General features: G+C 40.2%; 1 protein-coding gene across 14 annotated transcripts in view; it reads left to right on the forward strand.

The window, feature by feature from the left end:
- CACNA1C (calcium voltage-gated channel subunit alpha1 C) overlaps positions 1 to 21,737 on the forward strand; it is a 433,595-nt gene that overhangs the window by 106,959 nt on the left and 304,899 nt on the right. The window lies entirely within an intron of this gene.

A 21,737-nucleotide genomic window follows, 5' to 3' on the forward strand; every position in this document is an offset into this window, starting at 1 on the left:
TTCCACTGAAGCAGTGGAATACACAGCTTTATACCTGGCCATGCCTTTATACAGATATCTGAGCAGGAACTCATCTCCTCCCAGTTGCTAAAAACAAAACTTGATGGGAGGATATAACATATGTTTCCTTGTTGTAAATTTTGTTTCAATTTTGGCCGTCTTAATTTACATCTTCATTGGAAAAGGTTTCTGGAGGCTTGCATGGAGCTTCCAGATGGGAGAAAGGGGAATCCATGTATTGGGGTTCCATCTCTGCCTTATGATATTAGAAAAGTTCACTTATATTTAAACATGAGGTAGAAATGATGTGGAGAGAGCATGAACAATGCCTTGTGTAAACATCACAGACTCTATAGCTGGTTTTGTTTTTCCAAACCATGAAAGTTTCTAAGAAATTTCAAGCACATTTTTAGTTCAGTAAGGACATCCCACTATTTCTCTTAGGAGAAAGGCAAATGTTTGATCAAGAAACAGAAAGATAGGAAGGGATATGGAGCCCTTTCCAGAGTCCAGAAATAAACGTTCCTGTTCACTCTGCTCTCAAAAGGTATGTGCTCACACAAACTAACAAGCACTCCTTTGGGAGAGTTAGAACATGAGGCCATTTTTGTGGCAAGCTGATATTTGTTGGCCCAGCTTCTGCTTTGGCACCTGTTTGACCTGGCAATTTAAGCTCCTTTCTGAAAAACAGGGTTTGTCTGTCAACTGTGTTGAAAATTGGAATCTCAGTGGGGATTTGTGATCCCAGCAACTTGTAAACAGCCTTTGTCCTTCCACATACGTTCCTCCTAACCCCTGCAGAAGTTAAAATGTACAGGAGCCTCCTAAGCTGTGACTTGTGCCATTTCACTGACTTTTCTTCTACCACCACAAGTGATGACAGGAGCAGTGAAATGAAAGCTGTAACAAGCTGCTGCTTTGGCATAATGGCCTGGATGTACTTTATCCATAGTTAGTATGCACCTGCTGCACTCCCAGACAAACACCCCAAGCAGGGACTAGAATAAAAAATATGCCCAATACATGTCTGAAACCAACACAGATTATCTTTGACATTTATAGGATGCTTACTACACTTTATGTGTGTTCCCCACATCTGGAATGTGCAGTCTGTTGGTCGTACTGCTTTGCATCTCATCTTTCTTTGATATTAAAATAGAAAAAGTCTCCCTGAAGTGCTGGGAAAGGGAAAGAAGAGGAGGCTTAATGGTTATTAGATGAACAAGTAATGAATTAATTCAATGCCAGGGATCTGTTTCTCTTACCTCCTTTACATTTAATTTTCAGTTACTTGGTAAGAATTAGGAGCAAGAACTCTGGGAGGGTATGGTTGGATTTGCCACCTTGAATCAAGCTGTTGGTTCCTCAAACCTAATACCTTTACCTGGGAATGATGATCATTTGCAGAGTCAGAGGATCATAAAAAAACAAAAACCAAGAAAGCCACCAACATCCAAGGCATGCAGTGATATTTCTAGGGTGAGGAATGAGACTCCCATTCCCACAGAAGGATATTTGGGACACCAATGCACTTTCACTGTATCAAATGTTGTTGATAAAATTGTCCAACTCAGATTGTCCTTTGGCCTCCCCGTGTGATGAAGTTTTTAAGTTTAGTATAGAAAGAGTAAGAGAAAGTACAGGTAATTTCAGAAATTCAGTTTCTTTTAAATTTACTGAATTTTAGTTTTAAAATGGTGTTAGGAGTTGTATAGTTCTTTCTAATTTTTCTCATGTCTGCAGTAAGTAATACCTGTCTTTGCATCCGCTGCTCCAAAATACAGTAAATTGTATTATAGATCTGGATCAGTTTGGATCAAAACTGTGGATTTGGATTAGTAAGTTTTCTTCCTTGTAATCTTGCATACTTTGTTCCATGCTGCTCTTTTCAGGGCCCTTTCTGACTGCACTTCTGAATGGATTTGCCTGCCTTAAATTCTTTTTAAATCTCTGTATTTCACTTCATGAGTATAATTTAGGCAGGTAGATTTTTTTAACTTCTAGAGCATCTTAAGCTCTTGGTGCATTTGATGTAGACCAGACAACTCAGAATAAGAGAACCTCATCCGGAACCAAAGCATAACATATTCTTTTACACTTTGGTACTCCCCTATTTCACCTCTCTTTCCTCCTCCTTGGAAGGTCCTGTTACAGTGTTTAGTGTAAATTTCCATGTAGTGTTTCTGTAATAAAGGCTTTCAAGCTGTTATATTTCCCATGTTGTCCTTTGCTTAGTGATTTGGTTGTGCCCCATAAAGAGAAGGACTCAGATGTGTTACATTGAGCGTAGACTTGATTATGGCAAAACTGCCAACCTGAGAAGAAGTTAAGCCCTTTCTGAACACATTTTTTTGCCAGGCTTTTGCAGGTTATTTGATGAGTCAAACAGAAGTGGAATTGTGACTTATAGAGTCTCCTCAGCCAATGTTCACAGCCAACCTAGGGCCTGTGCATCACACCTGCCCCACTTAAAACACTCCTGTTGGAGCTAAAGAAGTGCAAAGGCTCAAGCTTTATGCTGGGCTTTCACACACAGAATTCATGTCCTCACCCCACTCAAGAAGAAACTTGCATTAACACCTCCAGTAGCCTCTTTAATGACATTACTACGTGTGAGTTAATTTTAAACGATTTTTTAAATGGTCTAATTTTCTGTGGAAGTGTTTGAGTCTATGAAGGGATGTGTTAAGCACTGTATCAACTGAATTACATTTTCCCCATCCTGCAGAATCACTGCCAATCTTTGGAGAGTATAAAAATACCATTTACATAAGCTTTTGTCCATTCATAAAATCTGATAGCAGGAGTCTTGACTAGCATACAAATAAATATAAAAATAAGTTAATATACAAATAAAGAGCCAACTTGACCTCATTTTTTTAACAAGTGCAAGTTCACCTTGTCACTGCAGTTACTTCATATAAGAAATAATGGAATATCTCTGAGGGTAAAAAGGCTTTTTCAAACAAGAATATTTTTGATAGATATTTTTTTTGTAGAGACATTTCTTTTAAAATATTTTGGCAGCTAGTAATTCCCATGACCACAAATCACTTCCAAGACTAAGCCAAATAATTTAGCTCTTACATACCACAGTGTCCTTAGCCCATTAGGGTTGAATGCCCTTAGCAAATATTATGGCTTTGTTGGGCTGGAAAAGAACAAGTTGGAAAACCAGCAGGACTGAAAACTGCTGGATCTCAGACTGGGAAAATAATATTCCCATTATCATATTCAGGGGATTATAGCAGTTGGATAGACTTTCAGGTCACAGAAGTATCTCTTTGCTGATCATAAAATGATTCAGGACATATATTTGTAAAATTTTGTGTGCATCTGCTCAGATAGTACTTTTTCAGATGAAAAAATACCACCAAAAAAAAGCTTGAGTTCACTGTCTACACTGTGACAGACAAACTAAGTGAGCCAGACTTTAAAATTAAGTGATGGGCCCCAGGTTTTCCATGTGATGTGAATAAATCCATGCAGTCCTCCCATTGCTCAGGCCTAGTCCCTCTCTCCATAGTTCTATGCCTTTCTCTGTTCCTTAACCAATCTGAAGTTATTCCCATTATTTAAGTATTTATTTATTACAGGGCTGTTTATTTATTTGTAATTATCTCATTACAGCCAAAAAGAAAGGTGGCTTCACCTTAGCATTTTGGTACTGAGAAGTAGCGTGGTTTTGAAATGAATCCTCTGACTGTCCCCACTTGCCACCTCTTGGTCCATTTCTCTTGTGTGGTTCTGGTTCACATTAAGTAAATTCTTCTCAGAACAACTGCAACCAAAAGCTCTGGTCTGCCTTCGTATCCAGAGGATTTGAAGTCCTAAAGGGAGCACAGGGGTCTGAACCAAGGATCAATCTGCTGGAGCACTTTACATCACATGCACATAGTGGGGATGTTCTGATCCAGGAAAACAGGTTAAATTTCATCTGAAGTAACAGCAGAACTTCATATGGGAGAGATGTAGGGGCCTGAGCATCAGCTGCTCTGATCTACTGATTCTCTTCCGTTGTGTTAGAAGATTTCTTGTGTAGACATAGTCAAAGAAACCAGTTTTGGAACCAGTGGCTTTCCAGTGTTGTCATAAAACTATCACCATCTTTCTGCTTTCTGCCTCAAACTGATGGGACATTGTGTTGTGTTCTAGAGCTGCACTTGAAAACAAGGAAAGTGCCAGGGAATCAAAAAGGGAAATATTGTCACAGGACAATAGACTGCCACGCTTCCAGCTCTGCAGGTAAAGAACAGATCTGAGCTGCCACTGTGAAACAGAACTGAATCACACATAAAACACTAACATGCCTTCCTAGTGGGAGTGCTTGTAGTGCTAACAGGTAATTGCTGGCACTCCTGCTCTGGAAGGTCATTCAGGATTGAAACACAGATGCTCCCATCTTGTCCTTGGTTGTAAGTACAGTTACAGCATGAAGAAAAGGCAGCCTGGTTTACTGGGAGCCTGCTGCTCCTGAGCCTGCAAAAGGAAATTCGGGATGATATGTTTCTGAGCGTTCTGCTACTATGAAAAGAAGATTAAAGGATAAGTGGCTTATACTGTTACATTGACTTGAGCCTACAAAACAAAATGGCAGACTTTTTTTTTTCCGTGGCACTTTTGATGTGCCTTGTGTATCAGTAGTGTATCAGTAGTGTATCAGTAGTGTATATCTTCCACCTGAGCACTAGAGTCTTAAAGGAATAGGCAGGAAAATGTATTTTGCTCTGTAGGGAGGAATGCAGTCCAGTGCAAGAAGAGTGAGAAACACAGAAATTGGTATTCTAATTAACTTGCTCCGTGACTTCAGGTAAGTCATACTTTCCAGAGTTTTCAAACGAAAGTGCCCGAAATTAGGTCATTTCAATATTGAAGCTTGGCTGGCCAAATGAAAGAAATGAAGAAGGGTCAGGGCCCTGAACACAGATGGAACGTTTTTCTGGTTGGCAGCTTCAGTCACGGGGAATCCACTCTAGTGGGGAGAATTTGCTGCTTTCAGAAAAATCAGTGGTTGTTTGCTGTTGTCTGCTAAGGGAGGCCTTTTGAATCAGCTGCTTGAAAATCCTATTACAAATGTGCAGCCAGCTTCCTATGCAAGAGAAATGTGAAGAAAATACTAACTTTGTAAAGCATGTTGGGAACACTTCTAGTTCAGTTTTGTCACCTAAAATGAGTAGGGTTCTCATTGGCCAGAGAGGGGAGGCACATGTAATTGCCCCAAATCACTGCTGATTTACAACACAGGTAAGGGGCAGCCGTGCACAAACAACCTGGAAATGACATTGCTAAAAAGCACTTTTTTGATGTGCAACATCAGCTTCCTCTTGCTGGGATACAGGCATGTAATTTCTCTTTATGCCTGCCCAGTTCTGCTCTGCTGGAATCCACTTATAAATCCCTTGCTGTTTCACTTGCAGAGCTAAGGTAGATTCTGTCTGCTAAACTGCATACGTGGACTCTTGAGGTCTCATTCTTTGAAATCCAAGCATGCTTTTATTCCCCTCCCAAAGAACTGACTATACCTTTCCTGTCTTCACTTCTCTCACGAGGAACATAAACATGGATTTAGTCTTAAAAAGCACACAAATTCTATTCTTTCCCCCATTGTTACTGACAAACTCAATGCTGAGTGAGTTTGGTGAGACTTGACCTAAAGCTTCCAGCAAAATTCTTATGGAAGCTACAGCTTTGTGTGTCTGTGGCCAAGAATGCTGCAACAAAGTGGAAAGTGGCCCTTCCAGACCGTGTTCATGTAATACAGTGAACTGCAACATTCTTTCTTCGTGGGCCTTGTGACCCTTTTTTTCTTGCTGTCGTGATGAGTCCTTGGCCAAAGTGCTGCAGGCTAGTGAGAAGTTGAATCTCTAGGGTAAGGTCAGCACAGAATTTAATGCTCATGCACTGTCAAAATACTGGCAGTTACAAAATGCTCCAGCCAGTAACTTGTTGGAGAGCAAGCAGTGAGCAAAATTACTTCAATATGTGGAAGAAATTTAGATGCCCTGAGGGAATACTAATTCAGAGAGATAGTAATAGGGATTACTACTTGATTTATAATGTGTCTTGAAAGAAATCAACAAGACCAGACCTGCTGCCTGCATGTGCACTTAGCCAGTCACAATTCAGAAAGGAGGACAATAATTGTCCATCCTGCCTTCATGCTACCTTTTCCTCCTCCTCCTCTTACCTCCTCTGCTCAAAGTACAGGTGGATTCTTTTCTGTCTCTTAGTAAACAACTTGTCTGTGATTTCATCTGCCCCTCCTGTTTCCACCCTGTACCTTTCTTTGCTTTACCTGAAAACTGAGTTAATAATTTGCAGCTGCTGCCCCAGGTGCCGCCTCCTCCCATCCGATAACGCCTATAACTCACTTCTGTCTACCTTCTTCTTTCCCTGTTCTGTAGTAACTGCCTTCATTAAGGTCTAGGAAAGTTTCTCTGTAGACAAACAAATCTTCTGTCCTCTTTGCTACCCTGAACCCTTTTGCTTGGGTGTATCATTCACAAATGAGTTTTCCTCTGCTCTCTTTTGCATTTCCTTCTTTGCATCTTCCAGTTACTGTGGAGTTTCTTCTGGCCCACTTAACCTCCAATTTGGAAAAGGAAATTGCACTTTGGCATGTCAGCCTGGAAATACTGCTGACCCCTCATTTAACTTCAGCTGTCTGACATGCTGTGTGCTCTTCTGCTTTGCAATGTTTCTTCTGCCACATTTTATGGAAAAGAGTCAAAAGATGGAAGGATAATCTGTGAGTCACTTGTGCAGTGATGACTTGCAGATTTTCTTCCTTCCATCCTAATTTTTTTCTATCCTGCCAATCCAATTTCTTCTTTAAAATGGTGAGAATTCATTTGAAAAGAACACTGAATGCCTCAGCTCTTATTGCAAAGTATTTTTAAAATATTATCAATACTTAGAGAAAAATTTCTCCACTTTCATCTGCAGAGTGTATCTAAAGGATTTTTTTCTTTTTGTCAGAAGACATAATCTTATCACAGAGATTTTTAGAGCCCTATTCATGACAGCTCAGACAGGGAGATTATATACCCTTTGAGCTCTGGTTCTCCTATTAGAAGCCAACTTTTTGCTTATGTGCTTCTGGTTTTTGTGTCCCACCCTGCACCTCCTTCCCTCTGGGTTGTTTAAACTAGGTTGGACCATGGAGATGCCGTAATCTGATGATTTAGGGCACTGAAAAATATTAGTTATTTGGGACCTGGGATGTCCTGTTGTGTGAGTGGGTGGTTGAGTGGGGAGGTATAATTTAGTACTGCCCTGGACACTTTTGTTTTGAAATGACTAAGTATTCTGGAAGTCATCTGAAGTTTCTGACTGGGGTGTACAGTTGCCTTGTTGTGTGTATGTAACTATCAGTGACTGCTTAAGTGGAGAAGAGGAACTCAAAAGAGAAATGAGAGAGAATATTATATAGTTTTATTTTAATGTATTTGCTGATAGCATTTCTTTGAATCTATCCTTTGTTTTGATTTATTTTTATCTGCCCATGAATTAGTTATTGCCATGTGCTCTATAAGTAGAATTTGTGTCACTCTTCAACACTCATCATTGGACTATGAGACTTAACAGCATTTTCAGTCTTTCCTCTTTGACATTTTCAGGATAAATATGTTTTTGCAATGGTTTGGGTTATTATGTAGTCAAAGCTGCTGTCAGAGAGAGCTACCCAGACAGCTTATCCATGGTTTGTGACATGTCATCACTGCAGGCCTGTGACCTTCACCCAGCTCTCTGACTGTGTCTCACATTCTGATTCCAGCTTCCATTCCTCAGTCCCGTGGTTCCAGATACGTGTGCTGCCTCTTCCAGATGTGAACTGCAAAAGCCTTTTCTGTTCCTTTTCCAGTTTCTCCCATAGCCTGCCCAATGTGTGTCACTTCTGACCTCTGCAATAGCCTTGCCATTTGAATCACGTTGTCACTCCTGTCGAGTCCTGCCAAACCTGATAACAGTCTGCAGTCATCAAGAGTGCATTCCAAACCACACTTCCCTTGCAGAGCAAGGGAACCTGGATTCGGGGGCATCTCTAAAACATGGAGTTTGTAAAATTAATAAATGCAGACTAAGACGATTCCATCCCAGTCCCTTTCTCTTGCAGATGTTCTGCATGCAGGGTCTCAGTAAAAAAAAACTCACTCTTTTGGTCTCATGACGTTTAAGCAGAACAACAAATACAACTCCTTTTAATCCTAGCAAATGTTTTCAAACATTGAGAGAAAGCTGCATGCTTATTCTAGTTTCATGGCATGGTATAATGGTTTCATGCTACACAGCTTCTGGGTTTTCTTAAAGAATGCAGGAACAGTTCTATGAACCTACAAATAATTGAAAACCAAGATTTAAAATATGGTTAAGGTCAAACAATTAATGCAGTTAATGAAATAAAGTGGATTATTTGCAGATAATCTCAGAATTTAACATGTAAAGGATCCTCTTTTTAAGAAGGTTAAAAAAAATGGGAAATATCTTAGAAATATGGTTTCAGAGTTTAAAATTGTTAGATGACTGATTAATTGACATTTTATCATTCTACCAGAAAGTACTGGAGCTTTCACAGCTCATAGAGCATAAATCTGAAAGGCTGCATAAGGCTTCAACATTTCTTTAAGAAAGCAAGCTATGAATAATAAAGGACACTTTCAGCCTCCTATTTTGATTTATTTCTGAAATGTAATACATTTCATGAAATTCCACAATACATATTGCAGTTGGAGTGAGTTACTTTTTTATTTTATTTTATTTTTATAGGCTAGGAGTATTAGTCACTATCATAAAAATGAAATGTGTAACTTCTAACTAAAGAAGCTTAGCATGTTTATGTGGCTAGCAACATGTGTTTTCATGGAAAAAGTTGCTGAAAGCTGACCCCATAGTGGGAAAATCGCTAATCTCCAAACAGAATCCTAAACAACTTAATACAAACATTTCACTCCGTGTGTTTTTAAGGTCATCTCGCACGTTCTGAGACAGTATTTCATTGCACATGGGAAATGTGAATGGGTTTGTGCCTTCAAAACGTTGTTGTTTTGTTTCACAAGAAATCTTTTCATCCCTGCACTGATCTAATTATTGTAAAAGTCTCTTCCAGCCTTACAACACTGAGTGAAATTCTAGCTTTGGTTTGAATTGGTGACACAGCTACTGAGTTCAGCACAGCCATGGCTTCTTCACCTGAATCCATTATCTTTATGTACCTTAACGATTCTAAAACCAATAATGATCTCTTATGTTTCAAAGATGTGATGGCTCAATTTATCATCTTTAAATATCTGAACAGTCTCAGATCAAGTAGATGTGATGTATTATTCTTACTACTTAAGTGCACATCTTACAAATATATCTCCTCTTCTTTTGTATAAACCTAAATGAGTGTGATGATAAATTCTCCTCGCAGCCATGGTGAGCCTTCACTTATCCCATCTTCCCAGAACATTCTCCTTGAGAAACTGGCTGTTCATGTCTTACACAGGAGGCTCTTTACTGGGTAAAAACCTGGCTGCATGGCTTTGCCTATGGTGGTGAATGGAGTTAAATCCCCCTGGTGTCCTGTCACACGTGGTGTTTGTTCCCCAGGGCTCAGTTTTGGGTCTAGTCCTGTTTAGTATCTTTTTGATGATCTGGATGAGAGGATCGAGTGCACCCTCACCAGGTTGGGTGGGGGTGTTGATCTGATGGGTCTAGGAAGGCTCTGCAGAGAGATCTGGACAGGCTGGATCAACGAGATGAGGCCAATTGTGTGAGGTACAACAAGGTGAAGTGCCAGGTGGTGCCCTCGGGTCACAACAACCCGAGGGAGTGCTACAGGCTGGAGGCTGGAAAGCTGCCCAGCAGAGAAGGAGCTGGGGGTGCTGGTCAACACTGGCTGAACATGAGCCATCAGTGTGCCCAGCTGGCCAATGGCATTCTGGCTTTTATCAGAAACATGTGGCCAGCAGGATCAGGGCATGGATTGTCCCCCTGTACTCAGCACTGGTGAGGCCACACCTCGAATCCTGTGTTCAGGTTTGGGTCCCTCACAACAAGAAAGGCATTGAAGTGTGAAGCTTTGTCCAGAGAAGGACAACAGAGCTGGTGAAGGGTCTGGAGCACAGGTCTGATGAGCAGTGGCTGAGGGAGCTGGGGTTGTTTAGCCTGGAGTAAAGGAGGCTCAGGGGAGACCTTAATTGATCTCTACAACTCCCTGAAAGGAGATTATAGCCTAGGCTGGGCTTGCCTGTTTTCCCAAGTTATAAGCGAGAGGACAAGTGGGTAGGACAAGTGGAAATGGGCTTTGGTAGCAGCAAGGAAGGTTTAGTTTGGATATTAGGAAAGAAATTCTTCACCAAAAGGGTTATCAAGCCCTGGAACAGGCTGTCCAGGAGAGTGGTTGAGTCACTGTGTCTGGAGATATTTAAAAGACCTGTAGATGTGGCTTTTAGGGACATGGTTTAGTGGTGGGCTTGGCAGTGCTGGGGTAGCAGTTGGACTTGATGATCTTAAAGATCTTTTCTTACCTAAACAATTTATGATTCTCTTTCATTTCTGTGAGCTGATTCTTTATAAAGAAACTTATTCAGTGATGTTATGAAGTGCCTTGCTTTGTGAATCTGAATTCAGGTGACAACTCTGGATGTTACTGTACTGGTACTGTGCTGTACTGTACTGGTAATAAAAATTAACAATACTACATTTTACCAAATGTTTATTTAGTTCTGTACTAACAATATTTAACACTCAGGTTATATCACTGACATGTTTCTATGAAATAAGCAGAAAAACATTAAAAATATTATAAGTTCTACAGCATAAATAGAGAAATTGAGTCAGAGAAATAAAAATATGTGGCTAGCAAGGGAATGGGACTTGATGATGGAGCTACATTCTCAAATCCTCTTCCTGCTTCCAGGCTTATGCTGATTTCCCTGGGCAGGCTGCGCTAGGAACTGCACCACTGGGCTCTTCCTTTGAAATGAAAGCACTCAGTTTATAAAGTAATACAGAACTGGTTTGATGGTCTGCATCTGGACATTAAGCTAATCAGATTTATCAGCATTCAGGTTACAGTGAGTCTGGAGTGTGCTTTTGGCTTATCACCTCTCTCGGTAGTTGAGGCTTTAGGTTTCTCACACTTTATTGTATTCGAAAAGAGCTGTTTATGTGAAGCCCCAAATGGACTTATTTTCCAGTGCTTCTCCTTTGTCTCATATTAACATTTAATTAGCAAAGAGATCCTATTACCTCAGCACTAAAAGTGAGAATAGCTAAGGCACCTGCTCAAAATAAAATTAGATGCACAGTCAACCTTTAATCTGGTCATAATGCTGTTACCTAAATATTGTTCTAACTCCTATCATAAACCATGATTTGATTGATTTTGAAATGTTTATACCCAGAGTGTCTGGCACAACTTGTTTTTGTGAGTACACTGAAGTCAGAATGTCTGAACTAAAGAGACAACTACTCCCAACAAGCTTTATTTGGGGTTTTCTTCGGTTCAAGTGGTTGGGCTGTAATGTCCTTTCTTCAGAATGGGAACTGAGCTGGAATCCAAGTTGAACTTAAACCAAGAAAAACAATTCTCTGAGCATACTTTAATCACCCATAAATGTTCTCATGGCTCTGACGACCATCTTTCAGAGAAATCTGTTTCTGAAGGAATAGCAGGCTTTTCCCCTATGACACTAGAAATTGTGGGTGCATAACTAAAAGGCAGATTTAACCCAGAAATACATAGGAGAGTGTATTTTTTGTTCAGTTTTTGTTTTGGGGCGAGAGGCTTGAAGCCAAATATTAGATGGAAGTTTTCACAGTGGGATACGTAAGGAATGGCAAATCAAAGGGCTCCTGGGATGTCTGTCCTTCTGCAGCTTTAAGGAGAGCTCGGCTATTTATTACAACTCTTACCACAGCAGTTAAAAAGGCTTTTGGTAACATGCCCTCTGCAAAATCTCTCGACTGTTTTTTCCACTTAGTTTTTGTTGCTAAGTTCTGTTTCTATACGTGACATCTTCCTGGTTTGTTTTGTACTATGATGATGTCTCAGCAGCAATATTTCATCACAGACAGTTGTTTTAATACTCGTGGATTAATATAGCAATGGGCATCTCACACATCCCCTGTATTTTAAATTTGGTTCTCAAATCATAGTTTGAGAACGTGTATTCAGGTTGCTGGGATGTTATGTGATAAGGCATACCTCTGAAACTTTCTGACAGCATATACAATATGCTTGATCCAGCTTGGAAAATTGAGATATATAACTAAAATTTTGATTCTGCTTGCCCTTACAGCTTCCAATTCAGAATCTCTATTTGTTAGAGAGAATCACACAAGTGATTTGTTTTTGTAGTTTAGGAGCAGGATATCTCTTGAGAGGATTAGGTTTTGCAACAGTTTCAAGCAGTTTGCAAATGAAAGAGGATTTCTTTGGTTTCCGTTATTATTATTTACAACATTTTCTAGAAACAAGACTCAAACAAAAAACTTGTCTTTTGAAAAACTTACATTTTCCTTCAAAAATAAAAATGTTACCAGTGTTTTCTTTTTATTGGAAAATAAAGCAAGCAAAGTATTTGATTTTGACTCTGCTTAATCCGAAACAAAGTTTTTCATGGTGTTGGACTGAATAGGAACATATTCTTTTTGCTGTTAATTTTCTGAGCAGATTTAATGCCTCACAAGAGAAGCAGTTGAGGTACCTGCTTCCCCTCTCCTCCTGCAGGGATTAGCCTTGGTCTGCAACAGACTCACAGCCTGTTTTCTGGTTGCACACTGAGCATCCATCACAGGAGATGTAATCCCTAGAGCATGGCACATGTGACTTGACATGAAACAGCAGAAACACATCTAAGAAGCGATATCACAGGCTGCAAGAGTTCACAGTAATATTAAACCAAACTTAAAGAGTTTTCTTTCCAGTGGGTGGTGTCAAATGGTTCAAAAATTCCAAATAATTTTTGACATCTTCAAACAATTGCTGGAAATATTCAGTTATTAAAGCCTTAACCTCCAGCATGTTTTATGTGCTGCAGTGCCTGAGAGGTGGTTCTTGTTTGTCATTCTGAGTGGACAGGTATGAAAAAATAAATGCAAGAGGAACCACGTTTACTGGTATGAATTCTTGCAACACAGACTACAGCACCTATTAGAAGACTGTAAATATAATTCAAATTCCTTTGACCACTGTGCCTTGGCAGGTAGGTGCAATTTCTGAAGCACACAGTTGCTGTTATTTTATTGATTTTTGTGGGTAGTTCAATGAGTAGCTACTCTTGGGGCTTTTTTCTTCCCTCAGATGTTTGCCAATATTATTTGTATTGTATATCAAGGGTTTATATTATTGTATATTAAGGGTTGGACTTGGTGATCTCGGAGGTCTTTTCCAACCCGGTTGATTCTATGGTTCCATGATTAAATAAGTTGTTCCATTTATACAACTCTTCAGCTCTGTTTCTGGGATACACCTAAAGCTTTTCCACTAAAAAACAAAAGCTGATGGGAAGTGCTAATTCACTCCCTACAACTACCTGAAAGTGTAGTGAAGTGGGGCTTGGACTCCTCTCCCAGCAACTGGCATTAGGACAAGAAGACATGGCCTCAAGCTGTGCCAGGGGAGGTTCAGGCTGGACATCAGGAGGAATTTCTTCATTGAAAGGGTTGTGAATCATTGGAATGGACTGCCTAGGGAGGTGGTGGAGTCACCATCCCTGGAGGTGTTCAAGAAAGGACTGGACATTGTCCTTAGTGCCAGGGTCTAGTTGACGAGGCAGTGATCAGTCAAAGGTTGGACTTGATGATCTCAGAGGTCTTTTCCAACCTAATTAATTCTGTCATTCTGTAACTCCTGAGAATACATTTTCCTCTGAGTTTTAAAAGTTGCTTATTAGTTTTGGCCCAAAATTAAAAGTGCTGACCAACACCAGAAATGCATTCAAGATTTGCTTTAGGGGTGAACCCACTTGATATCCAGGGGGAAAACATTGAGCACGGCTTGCCATGCACTTGCCTGCCATGTGCATTAGCAGTTCTGGAAAGCTCACTGTTCATGTCTCAAGTAACTCCACATTTTCCAACTATTGTTGTCCTGCCATAGCACCACTGGTGTTACTCATAAAATATGTCCTGTGGTCCTCTCTAAAAAAGCCAAATTTGCCTGCTGCATGGACAGATGGGATTACTAGGCAGCCTTCTTTGGACACAAGGAGACAGATTTAAGGAGAATATGCGACAGCTTCCAGCTGATCCCCACACCAGCCAGCTCAGGTGCAGATATGAACAACCTTCATGTGAAAACATCAATGGGTGCAAATAGAATGGATCCCTCTCTAAAGCATATAAACCATTTAAAATTATTATTGCATCCCACACTATTCCTGGTTATATATTTGTCAGATTCCCCTATATTTCTTTTGTTTTGTATGGATTTCACTACTGCTTTAAATTTGTCCTGTTTGGTTTGCTGTCCTGATTCCTGCTAGCACAAAGTATGTTCTGTACATTTGTTTTTTACTGCTTTAGTGCAATGTGGGCAGTGATTCTGTGCATATAATTCTAATTTTCCAGTTCTCTTGGATGAGCTGTTGTTGAACAGTTTTCACCATCATAGTGACCTAATTCCACCCTCAGTGAACTAGACTATTTGCAAAACTAGAATTTGGGAACCAGGGCTGTATTCTTTTCCAAATAGGTTATCTAGAAAACAAGAACTTTCTCTGCCTCCCTAAATACTTAAGAAAAGTGGGACCAACTGAGAACCTCTTCAATGCACAGACAAGAAACTCTTTTGGTGCTTGTATATGTTATGTGAAGATCAGATTTAATTTAGGTATTTGGAATGACAACATCATCCTTCAGGATAGTTTAGAAACAGTGTCCTCTTTGGTATCGCAGCTTTCCAAATGTTCAAGTTGAGCAGGAACACCTGAGAGTGGATGCCAGCTTTTCAGTCACTTTGTGCAAACAAAGTTATTAGCTCTCTTGTTGAGTGAGACAATTGAAATGCCCGCTAAAGCAAACAAAGCAGACAGCAAGGTGGAGATTTTTCAAGTTATCTGAAACATTTGGAGTCCCAGAACAGGTGGCTTTGAAAAACCCATCTTGAAAGTTGTCAGGAAAAAAAGAAAAAAAAAAAAGGAGGGGGGAAGAAAAGGAAAAATAATTAAAATAATTGTGTGATAATCTGAGTAGATCTAGTCCTTCAGGCTTCAATTGTGTGTCCCTGAACATCTTTTCCGTTCAGATCAGTGCTGCAGCAGGACATTTGGCACTGGAGGTGAGGTAGGATCTGGGGAGTCTCCTTCTGTCCCCTCCTGCTGTGAGGCCTCTTCTGGCTCATCCTCTCCCTCCTGGTTGTGTTTCCCAGCTCAGACCTGAGCTGTTGCCTTGCAGGAGCTCCCTCGCTGTTCTATTACTAATTTGTGTGCGGAGCCCTAATTACAATTTACCCAAATGTTTTTCCATTTTCTATCTATCATGTTCTGAGTCTATAAAAGAGTGGGTGAGAAGACTTGTCAGTAAGTCACACCTCTTCCATTTTCTGAGCTGTATTTTTAGTTGACTGACTCAGATGGACGTTTGCTGTCAGAATATCAAAAAAGCCTTACCCAGCATGTGTATCTCCATCCGTGATCAGTCATTTTGAATTCAGGACTTGAGTTCATGAGGGGATGTATTTGTATCTTCAGCTTACCGATTTATTTCATCTTACATGTTGTTTCAGTGTCCTGAAGGTTGAGGGTAGATTTCATGAAGGTGTGAATGTGACAGGTTGCAATCCTACCAGTTGCTTTTTCCAGTAGTTCCAGTAGTGAGCATTTGCAGTCTGTGGCCCGATGGCTTTTGATACATAATCTGAAATTTAGCTCTAATTATATTGCATGTACTGATGAGTCTGTCATCCCTCCAATGACAGTGAACTTTTTCATTGACTGGGTGGTTTATCTAGAAGGGTAAAAGAACTTGGAGATGCAACAGGATATGGAAGAGATTCGTTGCTGCTCTTATTTAATTACTCTCATCATTCCTCCATGTCTAGCACTTTTTATACTGCTACTTGGTTTCCATTTGTAGTATTGTGTTGTGTTCTTTGTCAGTGATCTATGTTATTGACAAACATCTGTAAATTGTTTTCTGAAGTAATAATATTTTTCTCTTCATCTTTTGCTTGCCTGCTTACATGTACCCACAGTCACCATGCATTCATACACACACCTGCATACAGCAGACACACCTTCGTGAGCATACACAAGATTCCTTTTGTGGAAGATGAAACTGCTAGAAAGTCTTCCTTATCCTTTATATGTCAATCATTCTACATAAGGGGCTACCATCTTTTCCCAAGATGTATTCCAAAGAGCTGCTTCAGGTAGAAAGCCCAGCTCTGAACACCCTGGAGCTGCAAAAACTCTGTTTCTGATCTGAAAACTCGCAGCTCACGTGGTCTTCAGCACAGAGGCTCAGGGTAAGGCTCTGGTGTGAGGAATTGCTGCTTCCCAAAGTGTATGTCAGTCTTAATTTAAGTCACTTCCATTATGGTCAGAGTGCTTTAAATGTAAACATCCCCAACAGGAAACAATTAATTCCTCATTGATCTTTTCTGGCAGCTTTCTTCCTCCCTCCTGTGGAGTGGAGTAATGCACCTTTGGGTTTGCCTGCCATATAGCTGGCTACTTAAAAACCAGTATTGACATTACCGAGGCTTTATGGAGCCTGTCCACCATGGAGAGTTACGGCCTGAGTGTTTTATGTCTCCCCAGTGGTTGTCACAAAGAGGAACAAAACACTGATTGAGAGATTGCAGGGACAGACCTGACCTCAGCTGTCCCAGAGAAGGTAACAGGAACTGTGTAATATCACTGTACTGGCTTTATTTAATCTAGTCTTTTCATGACCTCTTATGGGAGCCTGTGAAATTCTCCTTTTTTTTTTCCCGTCTTTGCTACCGAAGCTGTGGTAAATTTTTGCCCAACTCCGTGCTCTCTCCTCCATGTATACTTTTTCTGGTGTTCCTATGTGTAAAGAAATGCCTGTTAGTAAAGCCTTTGAGGTTATATTTGTTTCACAAGGTTTCTACAAGCACATCATCACTAGCTTTGATGTCCAGTAAAGTACAAAAGTGCAAGTCCACTTGCTGTTCTCCACGGCACAATATGGAAAGTAGCAAAAGAACTGAAAATCAGAGGGAAGAAACTTCTGTCTTCATTTCTCTCCTCCTAGAAATCACGGAAGATCACTGGGGTGACCTTCAGAGGGGTGTGTTCCCTGCTGAACCTTAGCGGTTGCTAATTTGCAAAGAACACAGGCGTTTGTGCTAATTTGGCCAGCACAGGTTGCTCTCCTTAAGCAAATCACCTCTGAGAGGGTGCTCCTCTGAGAGGCTCCCGCGAGGCTGGGGCGGGGGAACCCAGACTATTGTGCTGAGAATCAGAGGGCTGCCCAGGTGCTCTTCATTCCCATTAGAGGTGTGAAAGGGCCCGTCCTCCCTGGGGCAGTGTGGGGCTTAAGGGCTGGGTTCCATTTCTTCACCAGGCTGAGCTTTCTCCTCTTCAGACAGACAGCAGATGTGTTGAGCAGCAGCTCCCAGCTCTCCCTCTCTCCTGTGCCTGAGCACCCATGTGAGTACAGTGTCTGACTGGTAACCCCTGAGCTGGGGTGTTTTCTTCTACTTTTATTTCTGCTATTGGGATTGCTGATGCTCTGCCTGTGAGGAGCCTTTGGTTGTTCTCTCATGTACGTGCTTCTGGTGTATATATAGTTTATGGAAAGCCTATATTTTTTCCTGTGTTATGTTCCATTTACAAGTGTTCCTTTGCATAGGCTGCAGAGTGAATGCTGACAGCACAGCTGCTTGTATGCAATGAATGGGTGGGGGAGAGGATCCTGTACATACTAATGAACACAAGGCTTGATTTGCTGCTATCTAGTGGCTCTCCCAGCCTTTAAATATCGAGAGATATTTAGTATAGTTGGTTGGAAGAATGTTGACTGTCAAAAGGAAGTACTAATAGCTATATCTGACCTTAAAATTATACTATAAACTGGAGGGCAGTGTATGTAGTATAGCCAATTTTAATTAAACTCTGTTCAAAAGCCATGTAGCTCGTTAAAATGATGGGATGCCAAATTGTCGACTTGCCAGTCAAGCTAAAAGGGTTTCTGTCTACCAAAGCGGGCCCATCTGAAAAATAGGGTTTATTGAAATTCGGCACCTTTGAATAATTATATACCAAATGTGGCTGCCCTGTGAAGAAACATCACAATGATGGAGCTGTGCCTGGCAGACAGAAGCTTCCTGAGTAATAAAAAGGCTGTGAGACAAGTACAGCCAGTGCATGCCGAGGCCAAGGGGGTGATACATGGTAGGCTGGCTGCAGAAACATCACTTTGTGGATCTTTGCTGATAAAAAGAAATCTTGTCAGCCTGTAAACTTTGTGACTGGGCCATTTGAGACCGTGGCTACCTAGTGTGTCTCAGTAAGTCACTTGCATGACTGTATGTGTGCTCTAGATTTAAGGTAATGCCATGTGAGTGTCTCTAGTAGATGCATTTTAATTGTGGTATGAAAGTGCAGGTTAAATTCATTACCAGTTACTGTGAGTTTCCTGATTGGGCTCTATGCAAAATACTATTAAAATTGTTTTACAGAGAAGTCTAAGGAATTCAGAATTCTTAATTCCTGAGTTTAATTAACCCATAAGTAACTGAAAACATTCTTTTTGTCTTGCCCTTCCAAGTTCAAGGTTATTCATAAGGTCCTTGTTAACAGAGGTATCCAGAATTCTAAATATTTTTACATTTTTTATCTTTACCACACAACCCTGAAGAAGAATAATACTGTCTACCCTAACAATCTCAAGAAGAATGGGCTAGGGAATAGTGTTGTTACCAGTAACTCGGAAGTAAAGTGCAAGAGCAAAATGCCCACTTTACTTTGGTGACAACTTTTGCTGTTGATGTTTTGTGTGAAGGACATTCTCAGCCTTGGATGATGCTACTGTTTTACAGACAGCAGAGAAAGCAAATGAGCAGAGGTGCACAGGAAGGCTCTGGTGTAGTAGACAGATGTGTACGTTGTCCCTGATTCCTGACTAGCACTACAACTGCTGGATCTCTTTTACGAGCCTGTTTTCAGGGCTCTGGTTTGATAGGTGCTGCTGGGACAGTTGCAGACTATGAAGAACCACAGCCCACTCAGCATAAGTGAGGTAGAGCCATCACAGCTGTGCAAAGAATGTATGGAACAAACTGGGAGCAGCATATGCTGAGCTTACCTTGGCAGGTGTCAGGTCCGTTGTCCTACTACTTGAGACAAGTAGTGGTGGAAAATTTTTTCTATTAAAAAAAAAATTTAATGTGCCCTTATCTTTCCAGTTCCAAAGAACATTATTTGGAACATTTAAGGAAACTGCTTTAGTTTGGTAACTTTGCAGCATTTTCACCAGCACACAACTGGATCGCATAATGTTGTGGGGTCACACTTCCTGTATTTACAGGCTAAGTCAGATTCTTGTATGAGCAATGATCCTCCTGTGAACTATTCATGGCTATAAGGAAAGCAGTTCCTTTGCTTCCCAAGGTGCTGGAGTATTGTTACCATTTCCCAGAAGGACCCAGAAGTTAACATGTAGGTACATAAGAGCTGGAGTGAGTGTAGCAGAGATCAAGACTGTTTTTCTAGAATAGTGTATTTGAGATCACAGTGTGCTGCAAACTTGAAGAAATGCTGAACAAAAATAATGTTTATGATGTTGGGGCCATGGAGAGGTTGAGTATTGCAGGGCTTTTGTTTTCTTTGAAGATAATGGACAAATAAAAGCAAAACTCTGGTTCAGTGATCATTTGTGAACTCCACCCAAGAGATACTCTTGTGCTTTTCTTGCCTTTGGTTATATATTTCTGCCACACCTCTTGTGCTGCTCTGTGGTGACTCAGATCAGGGTGAAGGCTAAACCTGCAGGAGAGCCATGACTGGTTTTTAGCAGAGCTGGTCCCTGATGAAGTGAGTGGGAAAAGTCAAGGTTGAGGGGCTGAGTGAGCAGGATATCAGCATTAAGCCTCATGAATAATAGCTTAAAAGCTACAGCATTCTACCTGTTTATGGTCATGAACTGGGCTGCTTTTGTAAGGTTGGGGGTGTCAACCACTCCATCTTCAGGAAATGCATTTCTCTCTACTAAATCGTTCTTTTGGCTGGATCCGATAAGGTTCACACATTGTCTTCAAGTGTTGTTACATGTACTCTTTCTCCCTGAATTCCTGTGGGGAGGGCTTCAGCAATGGGTCAAATACTGATTTTTGTCTTTTTTTTTTTTTTTTTCTTAATCTCTTCCCTGTTTCTCAGTATGTGTTGTGAGGCTCAGGTTGATTCAAGGATACTCAGAAGCAGTTGAATCTAAAACACTGTAGGAAGCCAGAGTGCTCTTAAAAAATGCAAGAAACCTTAGTAATACAACTTTTCCTAATTTGCCCCCAGAAAAATTATGGTTTCTTTCCCTTTTTAAGCAAAAATTTAATAGCAGATTGCTGCAATGAGGTTTTTTTAAAAGCAAAGAAGTCTTAAGTAATAAAAATATGCCTAAGGACACTTACTATTACCGTAAGAAATATTACCATAAGTAACTAACACTATAAATGACATTTGTAGAATAAATTATCAAAGTACTTTGTGTGATGCATTGTGCTTGCTTTTGTGTTATTCATTTACTTAGTACCTAAAAAAATTCAGGAATGCTCTACGTTTTATAATGAAAATCTGGGAAATTACAATTTAGCGTATAAATTTAGAGATTGAAGGCTGTATTTTAGTCACACAGAGAAGAGAAACAGCTTCGCTGACTTCTGTTAAGTTGTACTTGGTGTCAAACTGATGTTGAAAAAAGTGATGAAAACAAGCAAAAATTTGAAGAATTCTGCTTTATGTATGGTTAATAATGACTAGGTGAAAAAGAAAAAATACACTTTTATGGATAGGTGAAAAAAAAACCTCACTTTTTTTACTTCCTCTAAATTGTGGTGTTTTGTTTTTTTTTTTTAATTCTAGAATATTGCATATGCATTGTAGGCTGCATTTTTTTTAGATTAAATGCATTCTTGAAATTTAATGACAAGCTGAAATCTTCTATTCTGAACACTAATATTATGACATCATCAATTTTTTTTTCATATTATTATTCTTTCAACCCTCAAGGTGTTGTGGTTTGGGGTTGATTGATTGTTTAAATCCAACCATTCGCAGAGTATTTTCCCACAAACTAGTTCTTCCTCTGTCCTCTGTTACCTCTAATTGTTTTACTCCTCTTATTTCATGCAAACCAGAGTCAGTTTTTCCACTTATGGCACACAGTTGATGGGAGGATGTACCTTAGTCTTGGCCTGTTACCTGAATAAATGTGTACCTTTCATTTCTTGGAGGAAAGATGGATATAATGCGAAGACATCTAAAAATAAGTGATTTGGATACCAGCTTTTGTGTTTGATGCATTCCTCGAGGAGCCAGCTCTTGTTTCGACCACTTGCCACAATTGGAAGATTAGGAAAAAAAATCCAGTGCTTTGAAAGAGAAAATACGATACCAGTTTAGCATGCTAGAGATGAAATTTTATAAGAGTATCGAGTTCCCTTTTGCTTTAAGGAACAATGGGCTAATAAAATAGCAGCAGAAACTCATAGTCAGTCAGTGCTATGCAGCCACACACAAGCTGGTGTTGTCAGATGCATTTTTGGTGAAAACCTTGGAGAAGTT

The sequence above is a fragment of the Myiozetetes cayanensis genome, unplaced genomic scaffold, assembly GCF_022539395.1.
Source record: "Myiozetetes cayanensis isolate MyiCay16 unplaced genomic scaffold, myiCay2020 scf3, whole genome shotgun sequence".
NCBI classification, from domain to species: Eukaryota; Metazoa; Chordata; class Aves; order Passeriformes; family Tyrannidae; genus Myiozetetes; species Myiozetetes cayanensis.